General features: G+C 35.2%; 1 long non-coding RNA gene across 4 annotated transcripts; it reads left to right on the forward strand.

The window, feature by feature from the left end:
- Window positions 1-5,527, forward strand: LOC133781735 (uncharacterized). Of its 4 annotated transcripts, none has more exons than XR_009870241.1 (5): window positions 1-190; window positions 1,117-1,186; window positions 1,963-2,142; window positions 3,050-3,101; window positions 5,268-5,527. It is a non-coding gene; the product is annotated as an uncharacterized LOC133781735 (long non-coding RNA). The 4 variants fall into 4 exon arrangements; XR_009870244.1 differs by lacking the exon at window positions 1-190 and adding an exon at window positions 914-951; XR_009870243.1 differs by lacking the exon at window positions 1,117-1,186.
- Window positions 5,528-24,420: the final 18,893 nt, after the last annotated feature.

Genomic DNA, 24,420 nt, shown 5'->3' on the forward strand with positions numbered 1-24,420 from the left:
ACTCTCGATCTCTCCGTCGACGCACCCCTCACCCTCGATCTCTCTGTCGCCGCACCCTCACCCTCCCTCTCGATCTCTCCATCGCCGCCTCTACCTCAGCCAGCCGATTGTAGCCGCACCGCCACCGTCGCCGACCGAATAGCACAGGCAGAAGGGACGATTCGCACGGAGCGAAGAGCACAGGCCGAAGGTATTAATCAATAATAATTTCCATTGCCAATAATAATAATAAAAAGGAAAAAAAATCAACCTAAGTTCTTGATATCTAAGCCAAGTGGAGTTGTTCAATATTAGTAGAAATGATGAAAATGAAAGAAAAATCAAGTCTGTCAACTTTTATTTTCTCATTTCTTTCTGGATATGATGCATGCTGGTTAATTGTATTTATGTATTTACATATTTTATAAAGATCATTGAGTCATTGCCTCGTTTGTTTGAACTTCGAACCATATTATTTTAGTTTGTGCTTTCATTCTATTGTAGATTGTGTGTATCTGGGTCTGGTTTTTCTGACCAATTTGAGTGTTGTTGATTTGTCTGGATTTTTTTGTACATATGTTTTTTTTTCTGTTCATTGGGTGATATCAAATAAAAGAAAGCTCGTGATTTTATTTTATTGTTCATCGGGGTGTATCACGGGATCCGTTTATTTCATTTATTTTGTTTTTCTGATGCATTCTTTCTGCCTGACCATTCAAGTAACGAAAATAGCATTTATAATTTATTCCATTGTTTGACGAAGTTTAAATATATTTGCGTAAATTGGTAAGCAGTGAATAAATTTTGCAACTTCAGAAAGTAGACCAATGTTATTCAGATTCTATATATATATATATTCATATAAATGGGGTGATAGTCTATAAAACCAGAGCTCACTGTGCAAGCTGAGCCAATCATGGACCCTTATGGTCCTTCTATAGTTGATGAAAATTTGGAAGCTATAGTGGTCAGGTTAGTTTTGGATTAACTTCTTTTTTGGGACATTTCATTGAAATTTATACATGATGATAAGTATTATGATCTGGCCATTAAACTGGTTTTTCAAGTGGATTAGTTGAATTTTGTTTGATTAATGAGCCAGAAGAAGAAAAGTTTGACTGATTTTGGTTATGGCAGTAAGGAGACTTTACCAGGTGGAGTTTCAGTCAATAAAAAGAGAGTTGAAAAAGGGCTTTCACAACTAAAGGTTTTCACTTTGTTTCTTTCTACTCTCTTCTGATTTTGGATTATCAAACCCAGTTTTAGATATTATTCAATTATGGAAGTTTATGGAACTAATAATAAACTATATTATATAATATAATCTCTTATACTATAACAAGCTCCCCTTTCTCCTTCAAGCAAGAGATGTTGGTCTCATTCTCACTTTCGTCTTGAGTAGTCTTTTATTTTTGTCTTTGGAAAGCAATTAATGTATGTATGCTAATATATAATATATTAAAAGCTACATGTGAGGATATATAATGATAACTTCCATGTCTAATTTCAGTAGCTCTAGTAATTAATAATCTCCAAAAAGGCCCGTCGGCAACATCATTCAATTCCTGTTATGTATAATTCATCCCAATAAGGTTAATTAATTTCTCAATATATATATTTATGTTTGCATAGCATGTTATATAGCTTGGTTCTTAGCAAAAATGGCATATATATGCATGCCTCTCCCCCTTGTGGTATTGAGGGTAATCAAATACTATCGATCAGATCATCACACTCTTCTTTGTATAGATTATTGAGTGGAACATCATCTATACCACTCATTAATATTAGTTTATGTAGCTATATATAGTTAATTAATTAGGAGACTCTAGCTATATACATGATATGTTTCTTGAATTTGATTTGTCTTGTTCATGCAGCTTCTAATTGATGGTAACTTATTATTACAGTTACATAATTGCTGGTCCCTTTTGTGTGTTTATAATTTGTTTTTGTTTGCATATTGTAATGTGGTACTGACAGCTTAAAACAATGGCCATGAGTACTTATCCCCAAAAAAATCAGAGCTCTATCTCGCCGTTCTCCTGACTCCGCTACTCTCTCCATTTCGCTGTCATCTCTTGGTTTTCCGAGGTACTCTTGCTCGTCTTTGGTATGCGTGGCGTCGTCTCCGGTGGTGGCTGTTCTCTCTTCTTGTTAAAGGTTTGGCTGTTCTTGGACTTAGTGTTACAAATAGCATTTATTTATACTATGTACATTTGCTTTTGTTGATTTGTTTATACTATCTAATATTTTACAAATTTTTAGTAACGTACTTTATTAGAATATATAAAGCTGCTAATGTTTCCATTTGCACAAGTGTGGAGGTTGTGCAACTATTGAAATTGGTTTTGCAGCTTTTGAATTTCAAAGCTGGGATGGTTAGTTTTTATCTATTTAAAATAGTATAGATTTGTTAAGGATTAATATATATGTAATCACTGTAACTTTGTGATTTGGAGAGGGCTATACAAGGGTCCCGTTATTAGAACTGGAGAATTTTTTTTTTGATGTTCTTTACATTTTAGTCAAATTTGCTTTACTTGATAGGTGTACGAGTTTATATAAGAGTCTTGCTAGGAAGTTGCAAGGAAGAATATATATTTGAGAGTTATATATTGAGAATCCAATTAAAAGAAAGTGGAAAGGATCAATGAGAGAAGTTGACCGTTGTTTTCATTTGGTTTCAGTTTAATTTAAGAGTTTGGTCAAAGTATGTAGTTCACTAGTTGCTCCTGGGCCTTTTAAACAAAAAAATCTTAGTAGCTCCTGGACCTTTTAAACAAAATATCATATGGAGCGTTGTTATATAGGCACCAGTAGTGGTTGGTGTCTAACACCACCACATTTTGATGGGTACAATTTACTAGCAGATCATATGTATTTTATTCTAAATAAAAAAAGCTCTTAAAAGTGTTCATTAGACAAATGATAGTTGATACAAGGGTGACATGTAAAAGAATATACAAGTATGTATGCATATATTTGTTGTGTTGATTTTAACCGTTTTAAAAGAGCATGTCAACATCTGACATTTTTCTTTTTTTATAATGTTGATTAAAATGAATAGGTTAATATTTTGATTGGTCTTAAAGCATTGGATTGGTAGCTAATTGCAAGAGGTATGTTGCATTTGATTTAGTTTTAAAAAATTTCAATATTTTATAATTTTGAATGATAACTGTACTATTTTAGTGGAGTTTGAATATCTTAGATATTCATCCGTAGTGAAGTAGGTTCTGGGAATTCTGTGTGTTGCGGTGATAACGGAAGATTGAGAACTTGCATGTCTTAGTGAAGTAGGTTCTGAGAATTTTGTGTGCTGCGGTGATATATGGATGAAAATCTGTGTGTTGTTTGATTTGATTGACATGTTGGTGTTGATTGTGACAAATGTCTAGGCTAGTAAATTAGGGGATATGCTGTCCAATTTTCTATAAATTTTTTTGTACTTAGTTTTGTGTGGAAATATAAAAAAGATGACTGCCACAATGATAAATTTGTTATCTGGATATTTAACATTTGAACCCTCGTATGAACTTGGTTATCAAAATAATTTTTGATCCCCTCTTATGAATGCTCAGCGTGCCCTCTTTAATCATAGAAATGAATAAAGTATATGTTGCACTTGTTTAGTTTCACAACGGGTACAGATCTAAAAGCTCATTATGTTCTTTAAAAGACATAGATAAGCAAATAAGTTGTCCCATCAAAAATTAAAATCACACAACTGCATTAGGCCAACATAAGTGACATTTTGTGTTTACTTTCTTGAATCATCCGTGTATTTACAATGCATGGTATTTTTCCTTTTTATGGAAGATATATATATATTTATTTATATTGTTGTTGAATTTGTATTATGGACTTATATAAACTTTATGCTGATGAATTTAACATTAAATAAAAAACTATCAATAATATTTCTTTTTTAAAATTTACATTAATATCTCAGTTGACTGGTTTTTGTAGCACCTTAATTTGACTTCCATAATAGCAGCTATTTGCCTGGCCTAATTTAGCTTTGGTCTCTAGATATGTCTCAAATAATTTTGATGTACTTTTGCCTCGTCTGTTACAAAACATTGGTCCCAAAACAATTACTTTATTTATTAAGTTGGATTTGTGTAATTAAAACAATATTCAACCATGTCAATAATAATATTGGTTAAAAGCATTTTAAAAGTAGTCCCAATATAATAGGTGAACTTTTAGGGGAGTGGTCCAGTAAATTAATTCAAAAAATTTATGTAATGGTTGGCTCAAGTAAATGTATACCAAAAAAAAAGTATGGTCCAACTTTACTACATCACCAGCTTTGTATAAATAATTTGGTTATTGCATTTTTATGACTATTTTATACAATAAAATAAATTAGTTGCTTCAGACAATTAAAGGATCCCCTCCTATAGAATTAGAACAACGTTAATCAAAGATTAGATTTAATAATTGGTTAACTTTTGTGAGTCACTTTTGAGTAATTGATTATATACTAATCCCTATAATATACTAATACAACATATTGAATAAAATGATGATAATTTCTATGTTTTGTTGTTTCATGAGAAATGAGAATCCAAACTTTTTAGATAACGTGACAAATTGTGTGATGTTCAACCAAATATTAATATATCATATGAAGTTTAGTACTCATCTTGTCTGTGAGCTTTGCTATTTTAATTGTCACATCAGTTTTGGTATCAATATATATATATATATTAATCAAACTTCCTTAAATATGTCTCAAGACATTTTTTATGCTTAGATTGATAAATATCTTTATTTTGGCTCACTTGTTAATATGAATATATATATATATATAAATTTTCATGTTATAACAAATATTACAGGAATGATTTTGTGAGGTATTTTGATTGATCATGAGCAAATATTAGTGAGCAGAATAAGTTGATTGTATATTTGCTAATGTGCTATGAATGATTAGTAATTTGGTTTATTAATGTCTATGTGATTTGATAAACTAACTAGCTTGAGCACTTTTAAATTGAGACTGACAGATATGTATTCCTTAGTTTAAAGAACTAAGACTAACTACTTAAGCCATGAGAAAGTGTCGATATTCTTAGCTGTACAAGGGTCTTGTTTTTAGAACTTGAGAATTTCTTATTTTGATGTTCTTTACATTTTAGTCAAATTTGCTTTACTTGATAAGAAACATTGAGGGGAACTATGATATATGAGTGGTTGAAATGACCATGGCTATATATGCTTTGAATTTATTACCACTAATATAATTATAATTAAATTTTTGTTTTTTTTTTTTTTAGTTCACCTTCGACAAGCCATATACTACTCAAGAAATTGATGAAGTTAGAGAAGAATGGGCAATGTTATTTTTACATTTGGTTCGAGCAAAATGAATGATGTTATAGCTAGCTAATTACAATACATGTTTAGAAATTTTAAATTTATTTCGTAAAATTTTTTGCCATTTTTTTAGTATTTTCTTTTCAAATTTCTTTTGATACATATTCGACACTCAAATGGATATATATATTTTTAAATCAAAATTAAAATTGTAGCTGTATTTTTTTAAAAAAAAAATTACTTTTAAGGTCATGCAAAGCGAGTCCTAAAAAATTACCCGCGAGTCCTAAAAAATTACTTAAAGGCACTCAATCCGATTTTTTAGGACTAATTGCGAGTCCTAAAAAGTTACTTAAAGGTACTCAACTAGATTTTTTAGGACTCGCAAAGATTTTTCAGGACTCGCATTGCGAGTCCTAAAAAGTTACTTAAAGACACTCAACCAGATTTTTTAGGACTTGCATTGCGAGTCCTAAAAACATTCTTTTAGGACTCGCAAAGCGAGTCCTAAAAACTTAATTAAAGGCACTCAACCAAATTTTTTAGAACTCGCAACAATTTTTCAGGACTCACATTGCGAGTCCTAAAAACATTTTTTTAGGACTCGCAAGTTATTTAAAGACACTCAACCAGATTTTTTAGGACTTGCATTGCGAGTCCTAAAAACATTCTTTTAGGACTCGCAAAGCGAGTCCTAAAAACAGTTTTTTAGGACTCGCATTGAGAGTCCTAAAAAACCTTAGTTTTTAAGGCTCTCAAATAGAGGACTCGCGCCCCGCGAGTCCTAAAAAATTTTTTAGGACTCGCAATGCTAGTCCTAAAAAGCCCTTTTTGTAGTAGTGTTAATCCCCAATTTATCATCAAATAACATTCTCATAACTCAATATCCCAATAAAAGACCCCCGTTATGACAAAATCGCTAATTCATAATATAAGACCATCACATGCCGAATAGCTCGAATATATCTCCATAATAATGGGATTTCATTCACAAACCACAATATGCACCCAAATACACAAATATGCCCTCAATGGGCCAAATTACCAAAACATCATAATAATCAAATGTGGACCCATATGCATGCATATAACATCATATTATAATATAATTCACATAAACATGCATATATTCATTTAATGGCATAATTAAACAGTTATGGCCCTCCCGGCCTACTAATCCAGCCATTAAACCACATTAGGGATTTCGGGGCATTACACGGTTCTCCCTACGAACCTGAACCTAGTGCTTCAAAACAACGAAGGGTTGAAACTCAACCCATAACTTTCACTGAAGAAGACGCGTCTAGTGTCAAGTTCCCTCAAAATGACCCCTTGGTCATCACCCTTCAACTCATGAAAAAGAGGGTACACTGAGTCCTAATTGACAACGGGAGCTCAGTGAATATCCTCTATAAGGCTACTTTAGAAAAGATGGGACTCGTGCTTCGCCGCCTAAAAGCCTGTGCAACCACGTTGTATGGTTTTTCAAGAAAAGGGATTGCTTGTATGGGATCCATCGAACTCCCCTTGACCTTGGGAGACTACCAAATCTCTATATCCAAGATTATGGAGTTCGTCGTAGTAGATCTTCCATTTGCCTACAACGTACTGTTCGGGAGACCCTTCTGTTAGGCATCTGGCAATAAAGTTCCCAACTTCTAGTTGCATCAGGCCTTTAAAAGGGGACCAGCTCACGGGGAGGGAATGCTATAGCATTTCTATTAGAGGGAAAAAAGAAACAAGTACACAGGCAGTTGTCATAATTTAGAGTGAGGACGGGACGATCTTCGAAATAGACGAACAAATCGACCCTAGAGTAGAGAAAAAGGCTGACCTCGAGCCGTTGGAAGAGCTCGAAGAGGTCATGCTCAAAAAAGTCGATCCCCCAAAGACTGTGAAGGTGGGGAAAAACCTATCTGAAAAAGTGAAGTAGCAATTAATTTGCTTCTTAAAGTAAAACCACGATGTTTTTGCATGGTAACATTCGAACATGGTAGGGATAAGTCCAAATGTGATAAGCCATGCACTCAATATTGACAAGAGCTTCCCCCTGAAGCAGCAAAAATGAAGACACCTGGACGATGATAGAAAGAAATCCCTAAAGGAAGAGGTCGACAGGTTAAAAGCAAATCGGTTCATACAAGATGCTTTCTATCCTGATTGGATCCCCAACCCAGTATTGGTTCTGAACCTAACGGGACGTGGAGAACCAGCATCGACTACTCCGACCTCAATAAGGCATGCCCCAAGGATTGTGTTTCCCCTACCTTGGATCGATCAGCTCGTAGATTCCACAGCGGGGCACGGTCTTATGTCATTCATGGATGCTTATTCTTGATATAACCTGATCACCATGCACGCACCGGACCAAGAGTATACGAGCTTTGTAACCGATAAGGGGTTGTACTGTTACAATGTTATGCCTTTCAGGCTTAAAAATGCTGGAGCGACGTACCAAAGACTTGTGAACAGAATGTTCTCTGAGCAGATAGGTAATAACATGGAAGTTTATGTTTATGATATGTTAGTCAAATCTAAACATAACGATAACCACGTAGACGACCTCAAAGAATTCTTTGTCGTATTACGGAAGTACGACATGAAACTCAACCCCCCAAAATGCTCATTCGGTGTATCTTCGGGGAAATTTTTGGGCTTTATAGTAAACGCGTGAGGAATAAAGGTTAACCCAGAAAAGATCCAGGCATTAATTGATATGCCCTCACCTCAAAAGCATAAAGATGTCCAGAGTTAAACTGGACGGATGGCGGCATTAAGTAGGTTTGTATCTAAATCTATAGACCGATGTCTTCCATTCTTCAACCTTTTGATAGGAGGCAAAAAATTTGAGTGGATAGATGTAATGGCCCACCTACTCTAGACTTTTGGACCATTAACGAAACTATACATACAAATCCTTAATAAAACTTACATTTGCGAAAATACCATAACTTTATTAGAAACTTGTAGAAATAAGAGTTACTTTCATAAAATATCAAGTAGGATATGGGATCCCATTGTCTTAAAAACAAAACATAATTTAAAATAAAAGGAGTTACATAATAAGTGTGGAAAAATACATGTAAAACCATAAAAAAAGACTACATCCTCGAAAATCGAACTCTCGACTCCTTGACTCCATTCACCACCAATACACATTCCCCAAGCATCCATGAATCTTACCGCCACTATAGCTATTTTCCTGCACATATAAACAAAAAGGAATGAGCCTAATGCCTCGCAAGGAAAAATCTAACACATAGTTCATATACATAATTTCATAAGAAACATACAAACTTAACATAACACTTTATCATACACATACTATAATGGCCATTATTACTTGGGGTCCCATAAACTAAACAAGTCATATGCCCATGAGATTAGTGGGGTCCTACTAGCTAAGTAGGTCATATGCCCATAATCTATTTGGGGTCTTGTTAGTCATATGGGTCATATGCCCAAGCCTACAAATATACATATTATAACACTTATCATAACATAAAAACATAAGATAACATAAACATATTACATATAGATTCTATCTTATTTTCCTTACCAAAGTTACCGGGATATGTGGACAGTGTTGGGACTTTGGAACACTCCTAATAATCATTATGAAAACGAGTGAGTCTAATGAAGAAAAAGAGATGAAAAGGAATGGGAATACTAAACCATTGAAAAACATACTTACCAAAACTTATGTGCTCAAGAACATAGATTTCCTAACCAAAATAAAGATTAAGGTTAGAGGCTGAGTAGAAGATTATGAGAACTTAAAAGAACAAATACATAATTGAACTAGAGTTTTGGGTTACCTTGAAGACTTGTAAGACCAATCTACCCCTCAAACCGAAATACTATGAAACCTTACTTGCCCAAGTGTTTGATAAGCTTATAATGATCAAGCTTATGATTCCCCAACCCAGGTGTTTACACTCTCACACTCACTTAGCACTTGCAGCCTCTGAACTTAGAGCAAAAGATGAATAATGGCTGGGTACTAGGTCCTATTTATAGTGTTTAGGAATGAAAGGATCTTAATTTTTCTTGAATAAAAATAATAGCTTTTTACGTGAAAATAATTTGAATAATCGTTCAGCAAAGGCTGAAGACTCGTTCAAAAAGGTGCTGGACTTATCAAGAGGTTGAATGGCTGAATGGAAAACAAATTCAAAATGTTTCAAAATATTCTAAAGGAGGCAATATATCGCCCCCTGTAAGCGATATATCGCCTGGGCCAGTATGCCCGAGGATGTCGTGCATCGTCTCGTGTTTTCCGTATCTACGTGCTGCGATATATCGCCCCCTATAGCTGTGATATATCAGCACACGCTAATTATTTAAACACGAAATTACACATTTTTAGCTAAGTTTGAATGGAGTAAACAGCCTTGACTAAGCCCTCAACGTATTCAAAGCTGCTGACTGACCTTATAGCATTCAAACTTTACCCCTTATTAAATTTATTCCTCAAAATACTTAATCCTTAATCACCCATTCATAACATGTGCTTAAAATCCTATTGGTCCTTATCTAAACCTTCTAGTATAATAAATATTATTCTTAGTATCAGTCATATAGTCAAACCTTAGGTTAACATTAATATTCTTAAACTATAGGTTAAAATTAGAAAATCTATAAGTACTACTATGAGTGTCCAAAATCCACAGTTAGAAAGATAATACTATAAATACTATAATACTACTATCTAACTAGCTAAGTAAAGTTCTTGGACTCTACAATTCTCCCCTACTAAAAAGAATTTCGTCCTTGAAATTTACTTACCAAATAATTCCGGATACCGGCCTTGCATGTTCCTCTTCCAACTCCCACGTTGCCTCTCGTTCAGAACTATTACTCCATAGGACTTTGACTATTGGAAAGCTCTTGGATCGTAACTGCTTCATCCCTCTATCTAGGATGCTAACCGGTCGTTCCTCGTAACTTAAGTCTTTCTGGAGCGTTATCGTATCGTACTTGAGGACGTGAGATGGGTCTGACACATATTTGCGTAACATCGAGATGTGGAAGACGTTATGACTATCGGCTAGTGCTGGCGGTAGGGCAAGTCCATACGCAACTGGTCCCACTTTGTCCAATATCTCAAAAGGACCTATGAATCAGGGACTAAGCTTGCCTTTCTTCCCGAACCGCTTGACACCTTTCATAGGAGATATCTTCAGGAAGACTTGATCTCCAACTTGGAACTCCACATCACGTCGCTTGGTATCCGCATAGCTTTTCTGACGGCTTTGAGCAGCAAGCATACACTGTCTAATAAGCGATACTGCTTCTTGAGCTTGTTTAACAGCTTCGGGCCCTAGAAGGTGCCTTTTTCCTTCCTCGTCCCAGTGCAACGGTGATCGGCACCTGCTTCCATACAGCAACTCATAAGGTGTCATCCCGATCGTCGACTGGTAGCTGTTGTTGTATGAGAACTCGATCAATGGTAGGTACTTGTTCCATGATCCTCCAAAATCAAGTACACACGTGCGTAGCATTTCCTCTAAAATCTTAATTGTATGCTCAGACTGCCCATCTGTTTGAGGATGGAAAGCTGTACTAAGACTTAACTTAGTACCCATAGCTTGCTGTAAACTTCCCCGAAATCTTGACGTAAACACTGATCCTCTATCTGACACTATCGTCTTGGGGATTCCATGCAACCGTACAATCTCTTGGATGTAAATGTCTGCATATTGGTCTGTCGTGTATGAAGTTCTAATAGCAGAAATGATCAGACTTGGTTAGTCTATCTATCACTATCCAAGCAAAATCATGCTGCTTATTCGTCCTTAGCAGACCCGTCACGAAGTCCATGGCTATATCGTCCCACTTCCATTCTGGTACGCTAAGCGGTTGCAATAAACCTGCAGGGCGCTGATGCTCCGCTTTCACTTGCTTGCATACCAGACACTTAGATACATACTCCGCTATGTCCTTCTTCATCCCTGGCCACCAATAGATTTCCTTGATGTCATGAGTAATCTTGGTAGACCTTGGATGAACTGAGTATGGGGTGTTGTGCGCTTCTTCCAGAATCTTCTTCTTAATTCTTTGATCATTTGGCACGCATACCCGATCCTTATATCTCAATAAGCCTTGGCTAGATATTGAGAAATCGGTATTCTTGCCTTCTCTGACTGCTTCCATATGTGGTGCTAGCGATTCATCATGTCTCTGACCAATCCGTATATCCTCTAGCAGATTCGATTGGATAGACAAGTTAGCCAGCTTGCCTATAACTACTTCTATTTCAGCACTAATCTGCTCCTACTGTAGCGGTTTTTCTATTCCGGCTAAGGCTGATAAATTCCCATAACTTTTCCTGCTAAGTGCATCGGCAACTACGTTCGCCTTTCCTGGGTGGTATAGGATTTCGCAGTCGTAATCCTTTACTAACTCTAACCACCTGAGCTGCCTCATGTTGAGCTCCTTCTGCGTAAAGAAGTATTTTAAACTCTTGTGGTCCATATAAATCTCGCACTGTTCTCCGTAAAGATAATGGCGCCAGATTTTTAACGCAAAGACCACTGCTGCCAACTCCATATCGTGAGTTGGATAGCGTTGTTCATACTCCTTCAACTGACGTGAGGCATAGGCTATCACCTTGTCATTTTGCATCAGCACGCATCCCAATCCTAGCTTTGATGCATCGCAGTAGACAACAAACTTATCGTTGGGTGTTGGTACACTGAGTACTGGTGTTGAGCAAAGTTTATCCTTAAGCAATTGGAAGCTTTCCTCACACTTGTCATTCCAGTCAAACTTTTGTTGCTTCCGGGTCAGGTTGGTGAGCGGAGTGGCTATCTTAGAAAAGCCCTCTACAAACTTCCTGTAATAACTTGCTAACCCTAAGAAGCTTCTTACTTCTGATGCGTTCTTTGGTCTAGGCCAATCCTTCACGGCCTCTACCTTTGATGGATCTACTGCAACTCCGTCTTTCGATATGATGTGCCCGAGGAACGCCACTTGTGAAAGCCAAAATTCACATTTCTTGAACTTGGCGTAGAGTTGATGCTCCTTCATTCGTGTCAAAATCAACCTCAAGTGTTCCTCGTGCTCTACTTCATCCTTGGAGTAAATTAGAATGTCGTCGATGAACACAACGACGAATTTATCCAAGTAGTCTTTAAAGACCCTATTCATTAAGTCCATAAACGCAGCTGGTGCGTTAGTAAGACCAAAAGACATCACCAAGAACTCGTAATGTCCATAACGAGTCCTAAAGGTTGTCTTAGGAATATCTTCTCCCTTTACCTTGAGCTGATGATATCCTGACCGTAAATCGATCTTTGAAAATACTGTCGTACCTCGTAGTTGATCAAACAAATTGTCGATCCGAGGTAGCGGGTACTTGTTCTTAATCGTTACTTTGTTCAGCTCACGATAGTCTATGCACATCCGCATACTTCCGTCCTTCTTCTTCACGAATAGTACCGGAGCTCCCCATGGTGAATGGCTTGGCCTAATAAAACCCAAGTCTAGGAGTTCTTGTAGCTGCGTCTTTAACTCCTTGAGTTCCGTAGGTTCCATCCGGTATGGTGCCTTAGAGATAGGCTCGGTGCCCGGTACTAATTCTATCGTGAAGTCTATTTCTCGATTTGGCGGCAATCCTGGCAAGTCATTGGGAAATACTTCTGGAAATTCACGTATAACTCGAACATCTCCTACCTTAAGCGGCGTCTCCCTTTCCACGTTCGTGATGCTGGCTAAGAATGCTTGACATCCTTTCTCCATCATTCTCTAAGCTTTGAGAGATGACACTAACGTGGTGCGCAATCCCAAAGCTTGTCCCATGAAGCATAGTTTCTGGCCGTCAGGAGTCTCGAACATCACCTTCTTGCGTTTGTAGTCGATCGTTGCGCCATGCCGTGCTAGCCAATCCATGCCTAGTATTACGTCGAAGTCCTTGATCACTAGCTCTATCAGGTCTCCTTCTAGTCCTATGTCCTCAATCTTGATCGGTACGCCTCGTACTATTCGTGATGATAGAACTACTTTTCCCGAAGGCAACTTGGTTACAAACCTAGTTCTAAATCTTTCACAAGGTTTGTCTAGTTTTTCTATCATTCCTAACGAGATATACGAGTATATTGCTACCAATTCAAGCGATACTAGAACATATACTATCGAGGATAAGATTTGACCTGTAAATGCTTGTTACTTGCATGGGTTCCTCCCTGGGTCAAGGCAAAGACTTTTGGTTTGGAACCATCACTTAATCCCTCTTCTCTTCACTAACATTCATCTGAATCCTTTTTACTTCTATTGTCGTTTCTAGAAAATTGGCATAGGTGGTATTTCTCGTGTTTGCTAGCTTAACCCCTAATTAAATATTTGGTCTAAGTCCTCTAACGAACTTGGTCACCCTCATAAAATCGGTTGGAACCATCTCTGCTGCGAACTTGGCAAATCTGTCGAACTGACGAGCATATTCTTCTACCATTAGTGATGACTGTCGAGGTGTAATACTTCTTGTGGAACAGCTCCACAAATCTTGTCCATATCATGGTGGCGACATCGTTAGTCTGCTGAACTAAGTCCCACCATATTCTAGCATCCTTCTTGAGTAATGACGAGACGCAGGATATGGGGTCCGCATTACTGAGATTTATGTGCGTCAGAATCGGCTCCACGTTCCTTAGCCACTCTTCTGCCTCAAAGGGGTCTGTAATTCCTTCGAAGTTTGGAGCGTGCTGTTTGCGGAACCTTTCATACACTGACTCCATATTCGGTACTGGATGTGGCACGTAGTTCGTCACTGGCCATCCCCCATATAGACCAACTTGTTGGGGTGATGGGGCCATTTGCTGTGGCTGTGGTTGCGGCTGCGGCGGAGGCTGAGGCTGAGTTTGAGCCTGTTGGAGTTGTTGCTGAAAAAATTCCTCGACTTGTTGTCGCAGTCTGGCGATCTCTGCAGTGCTGTCAGCTTGTGGTTCCGGCGCGTTGCGGCTAGTAGTAGCACACACTCCTCTTCTGCGAACTAGAGGGGCATCATTGGTCGGTGGAACAACGTTGGAGGCGTTTCTGTTGGTGCGTGCAGATCTTTGGAGCGACATCTTCAGCAAAGTTCTAACAGTCGAGAACATGTTAGAACTTACCCTAATAGGCTCTAAGGCAAAACTTATTCTAAAACAAACATATCTCGGACCTATTTATTATGACTTTTTATGAAAAATTATATAAGTCTTTATTTATATTTAGAGTGGGTTTCTATACTTACAAAAACAAGTCATCTTTATTTTCTAAGTGTGTTTCTAATCATCCTATATGACTTAATCCTCAGGCTCGAAACTTATCTTTGTTCCAAAGTTAACCATATTGAGGGAGGGCTGGGATCAGTAAAATCGTTCCCATTACTATGGCCCCCTAACTCTCAATAAGGAAACTTGGTTCATTGATTTGTATCCACCCTCACTGAACTTAATCATTATTCATTTTATTTATTACTTATTATGATTGCGAAAATAAAATCAAACTCATACATGATAATAAAATAGCATGTTATTCATTTGGAAAAATATCTTTCACTTATTACAATCACAAAAGAAATAAAACAAACAATAAAAACTATTAATCTAAAAATTGGGATCTTCTACATCTGATCCCTCATCTAGCATATCGTCATCTATCTCCTCATAATCATCATTGTCATGAGCATCAAAATGTCCTCTAGGAAGTTTTGTGAGAATCCTATGTTTTTGCTCATTTGTGAACTGAAACTCGAATTTTGCGGTGAACCTAATTAAGAGGAAGTAGTAACGCATTGCTAATGGCAGTTCATCCTCATCATTCATGTTTTCCCATATTTTTTCTAAGGCTGCTATCACATGATGAAAATCTTTAAATAGCCTAATTATTAGTACATATTGTTCCGTTGATCTTAACATTATTTGCTTAGCATCTTGAAGACCACCTATCTCTTGGTGGAACAAGAGCAGTCTTCTTGTGATTCTTCCTAGTGCTCCTACGGTGTTTCTTGGCTACCTTATTCTTTTTAAAGCCTTAATGTCTCGGATATCTTGGTAGGTTAAAGCTCCGTTCATACTTAACTGAAAACATAAACACTAAAGTTGTTAGCTATACACATAAGCAACATAACTAGTAACTTACATACTTACTTGGCGGTCAGATTCGGAGCTTTGAGCGTGTGTATCGAGGAGAACTTCATGCGAAGGAACAGTTTCTCTGATACCAACTGTAATGACGCACTACTCTAGACTTTTGGACCATTAACGAAACTATACATACAAAACCTTAATAGAACTTACATTTGCGAAAATACCATAATTTTATTAAGTAACTTGTAAAAATAAGAGTTACCTACAAAATATCAAGAAGGATATGGGATCCCATTGTTTGAAAAACAAAAACATAACATGATTTAAAAATAAAGGGGTTACATAGTAAGTGCGGAAAATACATATAAAGACCATAAGTAAACGACTACATCCTCGAAATCGAACTCTCGACTCCTTGAATCCGTTAATCACCGATACACATTCTCCCAAGCATCCATGAATCTTACCGCCACTATAGCTATTTTCCTGCACATATAAACAAAAAGGATTGAGCCTAATGCCCAGCAAGGAAAAATCTAACACATAGTTCATATACATAATTTCATAAGAAACATAAAAACTTAACATAACACTTTACCATACACATACTATAATGGCCATTATTACTTGAGGTCCCATAAACTAAACAAGTCATATGCCCATGAGACTAGTGGGGTCCTACTAGCTAAGTAGGTCATATGCCCATAATCTATTTGGGGTCTTGTTAGTCATATGGGTCATATGCCCAAGCCTACAAATATACATATTATAACACTTATCATAACATAAAAACATAAGATAACATAAACATATTACATATAGATTCTATCCTATTTTCCTTACCAAAGTTACCGGGATATGTGGATAGTGTTGGGATTTTGGAACACTCCTAATAATCATTATAAAAAAGAGTGAGTCTAATGAAGAAAATGAGATGAAAAGGAATGGGAATACTAAACCATTGAAAAACAAACTTACCAAAACTTATGTACTCAAGAACTTAGATTTCCTAACCAAAATAAAGATTAAGGTTAGAGGCTGAGTAGAAGATTATGAGAACTTAAACGAACAAATACAGAATTGAACTAGAGTTTTGGGTTACCTTGAAGACTTGTAAGACCAATCTACACCTCAAACCGAAATACTATGAAACCTTACTTGCCAAAGTGTTTGATAAGCTTATAATGATCAAGCTTATGATTCCCCAACCCAGGTGTTTACACTCTCACACTCACTTAGCACTTGCAGCCTCTGAACTTAGAGCAAAATATGAATAATGGCTGGGTACTAGGTCCTATTTATAGAGCTTAAGAATGAAAGGATCTTAATTTTTCTTGAATAAAAATAATAGCTTTTTAGGTGAAAATAATTTGAATAATCGTTCAGCAGAGGCTGAAGACTCGTTCAAAAAGGTGCTGGACTTATCAAGAGGTTGAATGGCTGAATGGAAAACAAATTCAAAATGTTTCAAAATATGCTGAAGGAGGCGATATATTGCCCCCTGTAGGCGATATATCGCCTGGGCCAGTATACCCGAGGCTGTCGTGCATCGTCTCGTGTTTTCCGTATCTACGTGCTGCGATATATCGCCCCCTATAGCTGCGATATATCGGCACACGCTGATTATTTAAACACGAAATTACACATTTTTAGCTAAGTTTGAATGGAGTAAGCAGCCTTGACTAAGCCCTCAACGTATTCAAAGCTGTTGACTGACCTTATAGCATTCAAACTTTACCCCTTATTAAATTTATTCCTCAAAATACTTAATCCTTAATCACCCATTCATAACATGTGCTTAAAATCCTATTGGTCCTTATCTAAACCTTATAGTATAATAAATATTATTCTTAGTATCAGTCATATAATCAAACCTTAGGTTAACATTAATATTCTTAAACTATAGGTTAAACTTAGAAAATCTATAAGTACTACTATGAGTGTCCAAATAATTCCTGGTCTGAACCAAAAATCCACAGTTACAAAGATAATACTATAAATACTATAATACTACTATCTAACTAGCTAAGTAAAGTTCTTGGACTCTACAGTACTGGATATGGCGCGTAATTCGTCATAGGCCATCCCCCATATAGACCAACTTATTGGGGTGCTGGGGCCATTTGTTGGGGCTGCGGCTGAGGCTGAGGCTGAGTTTGAGCCTGTTGACGTTGTTGCTGCAAAAGTTCCTCGACTTGCTGTCGCAGTCTGGCAATCTCCGCAGTGTTTTCAACTGGCGGTGCCGGCGCGTTGCGACGGACAGTAGCACGCACTCCCCTTCGGCGAACTGGAGGGACTTCATTGGTCGCTGGAACATCGTTGGAGTCGTTCCCGTTGGTGCATGTAGATCTTCGGAGCGACATCGTAGCAGAGTTCTAACAGTTGAAAGAAACATGTTAGAACTTTACCTAATAGGCTCTAAGGCAAAAATTTATTCTAAAAAAAACATATCTCGGACCTATTTATTATGACTTCTTATGAAAAAAAATTATATAGGTCTTTATTTATTAGTTAGAGTGGATTTCTATACTTAGAAAAATAAGTCATCTTTATTTTCTAAGTGTGTTTCTAATCATCCTATATGACTTAATCTTCAGGCTCGAAACTTATCTTTGTTCCAAAGTTAACCATATTGAGGGAGGGCTGGGATCAGTAAAATCGTTCCCACTACTATGGCCCCCTAACTCTCAATAAGGAAACTTGGTTCATTGATTTGTATCCACCCTCACCGAACTTAGTCATTATTCGTTTTATTTAGTATTTATTATGATTGCGAAAATAAAATCAAACTCATACATGATAATAAAATAGCATGTTATTCATTTGGAAAAAAAATTCACTTATTACAATTATAAAATAAAGAAAGAAATAAAACTAACAATGAACACTACTATTCTAAAAATCGGGATCTTCTACATCTGATCCTTCATCTAGCATATCATCATCTATCTCCTCATAATCATCATTGTCATGAGCATCAAAATGTCCTCTAGGAAGGTTTGTGAGAATTCTATGTTTTTGCTCATTTGTGAACTGAAACTCAAATTTTGCAGTGAACCTAACTAAGAGGAAATAATAACGCATCGCTAATGGTAATTCATCTTCATCATTCATGTTTTCCCATATTTCTTCTAAGGTTGCTATTACAGGATGGAAATCTTTAAATAGCCTAATTATTAGTACATATTGTTCCGTTGATCTTAACATTATTTGCTTAGCCTCTTGAAGGTGACTTATCTCATTGTGGAACAAGAGCAATCTTCGAGTGATTCTTTCTAGTGCTCCTACAGTGTTTCTTGGCTCCCTTATTCTTTTTAAGGCCTTAATGGCTCGGATATCTTGGTAGGTTAAAGCTCCGTTCATACTTAACTGAAAACATAAAGACTAAAGTTGTTAGCTATACACATAAGCAAAATAACCATAACTTAAATACTTACTTGGCGGTCAGATTCGGAACTTTTGAGTGTGTGTATCGAGGAGAACTTCATGCGAAGGAACCGTTTCTCTGATACCAACTGTAATGACCCACTACTCTAGACTTTTGGACAATTAACGAAATTATACATACAAATCCTTAATTAACTTATATTTGCGAAAATACCATACTTTATTAGAAAAACTTGTAGAAATAAGAGTTACTTACATAAAATATCAAGAAGGATATGGGATCCCATTGTCTTAAAAACAAAACATAATTTAAAGTGTAGAGTCCAAGAACTTTACTTAGCTAATTGTTTAGTAGTATTATAGTATGTATAGTATTATCTTTGTAACTGTTGATTTTTGGTTCAGACCGGGAATTATTTGGACACTCATAGTAGTACTTATAGATTTTCTAAGTTTAACCTATAGTTTAAGAATATTAAGTATAACCTAAGGTTTGATTATATGACTGATATTAAGGATAATATTTGTAATATTATAAGGTTTAGATATCAACCAATAGGATTTTAAGCACATGTTATGAATGGGTAATTAAGGATTAAGTATTTTTGAGGATTAAATTAAATAAGGGTAAAATTTGAATGCTTTAAGGTCAGTTAGCAGCTTTGAATACGTTGAGGGCTTAGTCAAGGCTGTTTGCCCCATTCAAACTTAGCTAAAAATGTGTAATTTTGTGTTTAAATATTCAGCGTATGCCGATATATCGCAGCTATAGGGGGCGATATATCGCAGCACGTTGATACAGAAAACACGAAACGATGCACGGTCGCCTCGGGAATAATAGTCCAGGCGATATATCGCCTCCTCCAGCATGTTTTCAAACATTTTTGAATTCTTTTCCTTTCAGCCATTCAAACTCCTTCATAAGTCCAGCATCTTTTGAACGAGTCTTCAGCCTCTGCTGAACGATTATTCAAATTATTTTCACCTAAAAAGCCATTATTTTTATTCAAGTAAAATCAAGATACTTTCATTCCCAAACTCTATAAATAGGACCTAGTACCCAGCCATTATTTACCTTTTGCTCTAAGTTCAGAAGCTGCTAGTGTTAAGTGAGTGTGAGAGTGTAAACACCTGGTTTGGGAAAAGCATAAGCTTAAACATCATAAGCTTATCAAACACTTTGGGAAGTGAGGTTCTATAGTATTTCGGTTGTGGTGTAGATTGGTCTTTCAAGTCTTTGAGGTAAACCAAAACTCTAGCTCATTGTTTTATGCTATTTTCTTTCTCATAGCCTTCTATTCAGTTTCCTAACCCCATTCTTATTTTGGTTAGGAAATCTAAGTTCTTGAGCACATAAGTTTCGGTAAGCATGTTTCTCAAATGGTTTAGTCTACCCATTCCTTTTCATCTCCTTTCCTTCTTTAGACTCACTCTTGTTCATTATGGTTATTAGGAGTGTTCCAAAGTCCCAACGCTGTCCACATATCCCGGTAACTTTGGTAAGGAAAATAGGCTAGAATCAATATGTTATATGCTTATGTTATCTTATGTTTTATGTTATTAAATGTGTTATGATATGTATGCATGTATGTTTGTAGGCTTAGGCATATGACCCATATGACTAACAAGACCCCAAATGGGTTATGGGCATATGACCTACTTAGCTAGTAGGACCCCACTAATCCCATGGGCATATGCTTGTTTAGTCTATGGGACCCCAAGTAATAATGGTCATTATAATAAGTGTATGTTATATGTATTATGTTAAGTCTTTATGTTTCTTCTGAAATTATGTTTATGACTATGTTGTTAGATTTTCCTTGCTGGGCATTATGCTCATTCCTTTTTGTTGTATGGGTAGGGAAATAGCTTTAAGAGGCGGTAAGATTCGTGGACGCTTAGAGGATGTGTATCGATGGTGAATGGAGTAAAGGAGCCGAGCGTTATTCAATTCGAGGATGTAGTTTCTGTTTTATGTCTTTTTACATGTATTTTCTGCACTATTTATGTAATGTCTTTTTATTTTAAACCATGTTTTGTTTTTAAATACAATGGGATCCCATATCCTTTTTGGTATTTATGTAAGTAACTTTTATTTCTACAAGTTACCTAATAAAATTATGGTATTTTTGCAAATGTAAGTTTTAGTAAGAATTTGTATGTATAGTTTCGTTAATGGTCCAAAAGTCTAGATTAGTGGGTCATTACATAAAGTGAAAAGGAGTTACATAGAAAGTGCGGAAAAATACATGTAAAACCATAAAAAAGGTAAAACAAGAATACATCCTCAAAAATCGAACTCTCGACTCCTTGACTCCATTCACCACCGATACACATTCCCCAAGCATCCACGAATCTTACCGCCACTATAGCTATTTTCCTGCACATATAAACAAAAAGGAATGAGCCTAATGCCCAGCAAGGAAAAATCTAACACATAGTTCATATACATAAATTTCATAAGAAACATAAAAACTTAACATAACACTTATATCATGCACATATTATAATGGCAATTATTACTTGGGGTCCCATAGACTAATCAAGTCATATGCCCATTAGATTAGTGGGGTCCTACTAGCTAAGTAGGTCATATGCCCATAATCTATTTGGGGCTTGTTAGTCAAATGGGTCATATGCCCAAGTCTACAAACATACATATTTCATAACATATTTTATAACATATTTCATAGCATAAAACATAAGATAACATAAGCATATAACATATAGATTCTATCCTATTTTCCTTACCAAAGTTACCGGGATGTGAGGACAGAGTTGGGACTTTTGGAACACTCCTAAAACCATATATAACAGGGTGAGTAGATTTAAAGAAAAAGTTATGAAAGGAATGGAAGGACTAAACCTTTGAGAAACATACTTACCAAAACCTTTTTGCTCAAGGACTTAGATTTCCTAACCAAAATAAAAATTAAGGTTAGAGGCTGAGTAGAAGACTATGAGAACTTGAAAGAAAAGTACAGAATTGAACTAGAGTTTTAGGTTACCTTGAAGACTTGTAAGGCCTATCTACACCTCAAACCGAAATACTATAAATACCTTACTTCCCCAAGTGTTTGATAAGCTTATGATTCCCCAACCCAGGTGTTTACACTCTCACACTCACTTAGCACTTGCAGCCTCTGAACTTAGAGCAAAAGATGAATAATGGTTGGGTACTAGGTCCTATTTATAGAGTTTAGGAATGAAAGGATCTTAATTTTACTTGAATAAAAATAATAGCTTTTTAGGTGAAAATAATTTGAATTATTGTTAAGCAGAGGCTGAAGACTTGTTCAAAAAGATGCTAGACTTATCAAGAGGTTGAATGGCTGAATGGAAAACGATTTCAAAATGTTTCAAAATATACTGAAGGAGGCGATATATCGCCCCCTGTAGGCGATATATCGCCTAGGCCAGTATGCCCGAGGCTGTCGTGCATCGTCTCGTGTTTTCCGTATCTATGTGCTGCGATATATCGGCACACGTTGATTATTTAAACACGAAATTACACATTTTTAGCTAAATTTGAATGGGGTAAACATCCTTGACTAAGCCCTCAACGTATTCAAAGTTGCTGACTGACCTTATAGCATTCAAACCTTACCCCTTATTAAATTTAATCCTCAAAATACTTAATCCTTAATCACCCATTCATAACATGTGCTTAAAATCCTATTGGTTCTTATCTAAACCTTATAGTATAATAAATATTATCCTTAATATCAGTCATATTAATCAAACCTTAGGTTAAAATTAATATTCTTAAACTATAGGTTAAACTTAGAAAATCTATAAGTTACTATGAGTGTCCAAATAATTCCCGGTCTGAACCAAAAATCCACAGTTACAAAGATAATACTATAAATACTATAATACTACTATCTAACTAGCTAAGTAAAGTTCTTGGACTCTACAAATCTTGAGAGAAAACTCTGGGCAACTATTCTCTGAAAGTTTCCAAAAGACTCCCAAGCGCTTATAGCACAGACTCGTGGACTAGGCAGATTTAACTGCTGAACCACGTAAAAAGATCTTGTTTTCATCTTCTTATTTTATTTACCTTTACTCTCATTTTTAAGTTGACGAAAAACGACATCAACAAAAATCAACAATAATTTAAAGAGAGAAAAAAAAACATTATTTGAAGCTTAACCGATACAATTAAATCAATGATAAAGAATTAACCTCACATTACCCTTCCAAATGCATTAATTGATCATTTGGAGAATAATATATACTAATTAGTATATAATTATTATTGTACATATCATTTTTATATTAAATTTACTGTTTAATTTTTTTAAAATGCAATTTTGATTTTCATAATGTAATAGTTTAAGTTCAGTCTAAATTAATAATTTTTTGTCTTTTTTTTTACTCAATATAAAATTATTATTTAATTATGTTTATTAATGTTAATATTTATATAAGATTAATATTTATTAAATTAATTATTGATGATAAAAAGAATAATATTCTCTTTTGATGTAAAATTTGAAGTAGTGGATTGGAGATAAAATAGTAGTTTCATGTAATATATAAATGTGATAAAAATGAGGTAAAAGTTAAGTTCTTATGATGTTGTAATTGTAGATAGTAATTATTATGTCATTTTTCATATACTAGTAATAATATGAGGTGCCAACAGAACAATCTCTGATTAATAAAGATTAAAGAGGAATAAATACTAAAAAAAATACACACTAATCAATTTTAAGTGATTAATTGATAATGATGTATATAGTTTAATATATATAAATTTTTGTGTGTAACTTTTATTTATTGCTAACATAACATAAAGTTAAATACTAATATACACCAAATTCGAACCATATATAACCTTGTTTGGGACAACTTTTAAAAAAAACTAAAAGTTGCTTTATGAAAAAGTAGTACAATAATGATGTTTGGTAAAGAGTTAGAAATCAACTTATTTAATAATTTATACATAAGCTAAAAGCTAAAGCTAACAAAACCCAACTTTTAGTTTTTTCTAAAAATAAATTTTTGAAATTTTTTTGCTATAAACTTATTTATTATATTATACAAAATAAATTTTTTTAAAATAATTTAATATTATTTTTTTTCAAAAAATATTTTTATTTATAATTTATTAGATTTTATTTTATTTTAGTAAAATTAAATTAACAAATCACTTTAATATAGAGTTTATTATACACTATAAAATTATTTTTGTATGTCATAGTATTTTTAAATTATAATTTATCAAAAACAAATCAATTTCATGTTTTAGGAAAAAAATAAGGGAAAATAAAACATAAAAAGTGATAGTTTTGAGATAACTTAAGTTGTACATATTTGTTATTATACACGAACAAGATTATAATACTATCATCATTATAATTTGAATCTGATAGATATATCGACTAATTATAATATGTAATAAAATATTTTTGTTTATGTTAACGTCGTTTTTCATCAACTTAAAATGTAGAGCAATTAAACAATAGGAACTATGACGCAGATAAATAAGATGGTAGAACAACAAGAATTTTACGTGGTTCAGCAGTTAACTCTACCTAGTCCACGAGTCTATTTTATTAAGACTTCGAGTTTTCTGGAAATCCTTCAAGGATGAATTCTCTAGAATTTCTCTTAGTATATCAAAAGATCTGTCATCTACATATGTTCACGA

The sequence above is a fragment of the Humulus lupulus genome, chromosome 6, assembly GCF_963169125.1.
Source record: "Humulus lupulus chromosome 6, drHumLupu1.1, whole genome shotgun sequence".
NCBI classification, from domain to species: Eukaryota; Viridiplantae; Streptophyta; class Magnoliopsida; order Rosales; family Cannabaceae; genus Humulus; species Humulus lupulus.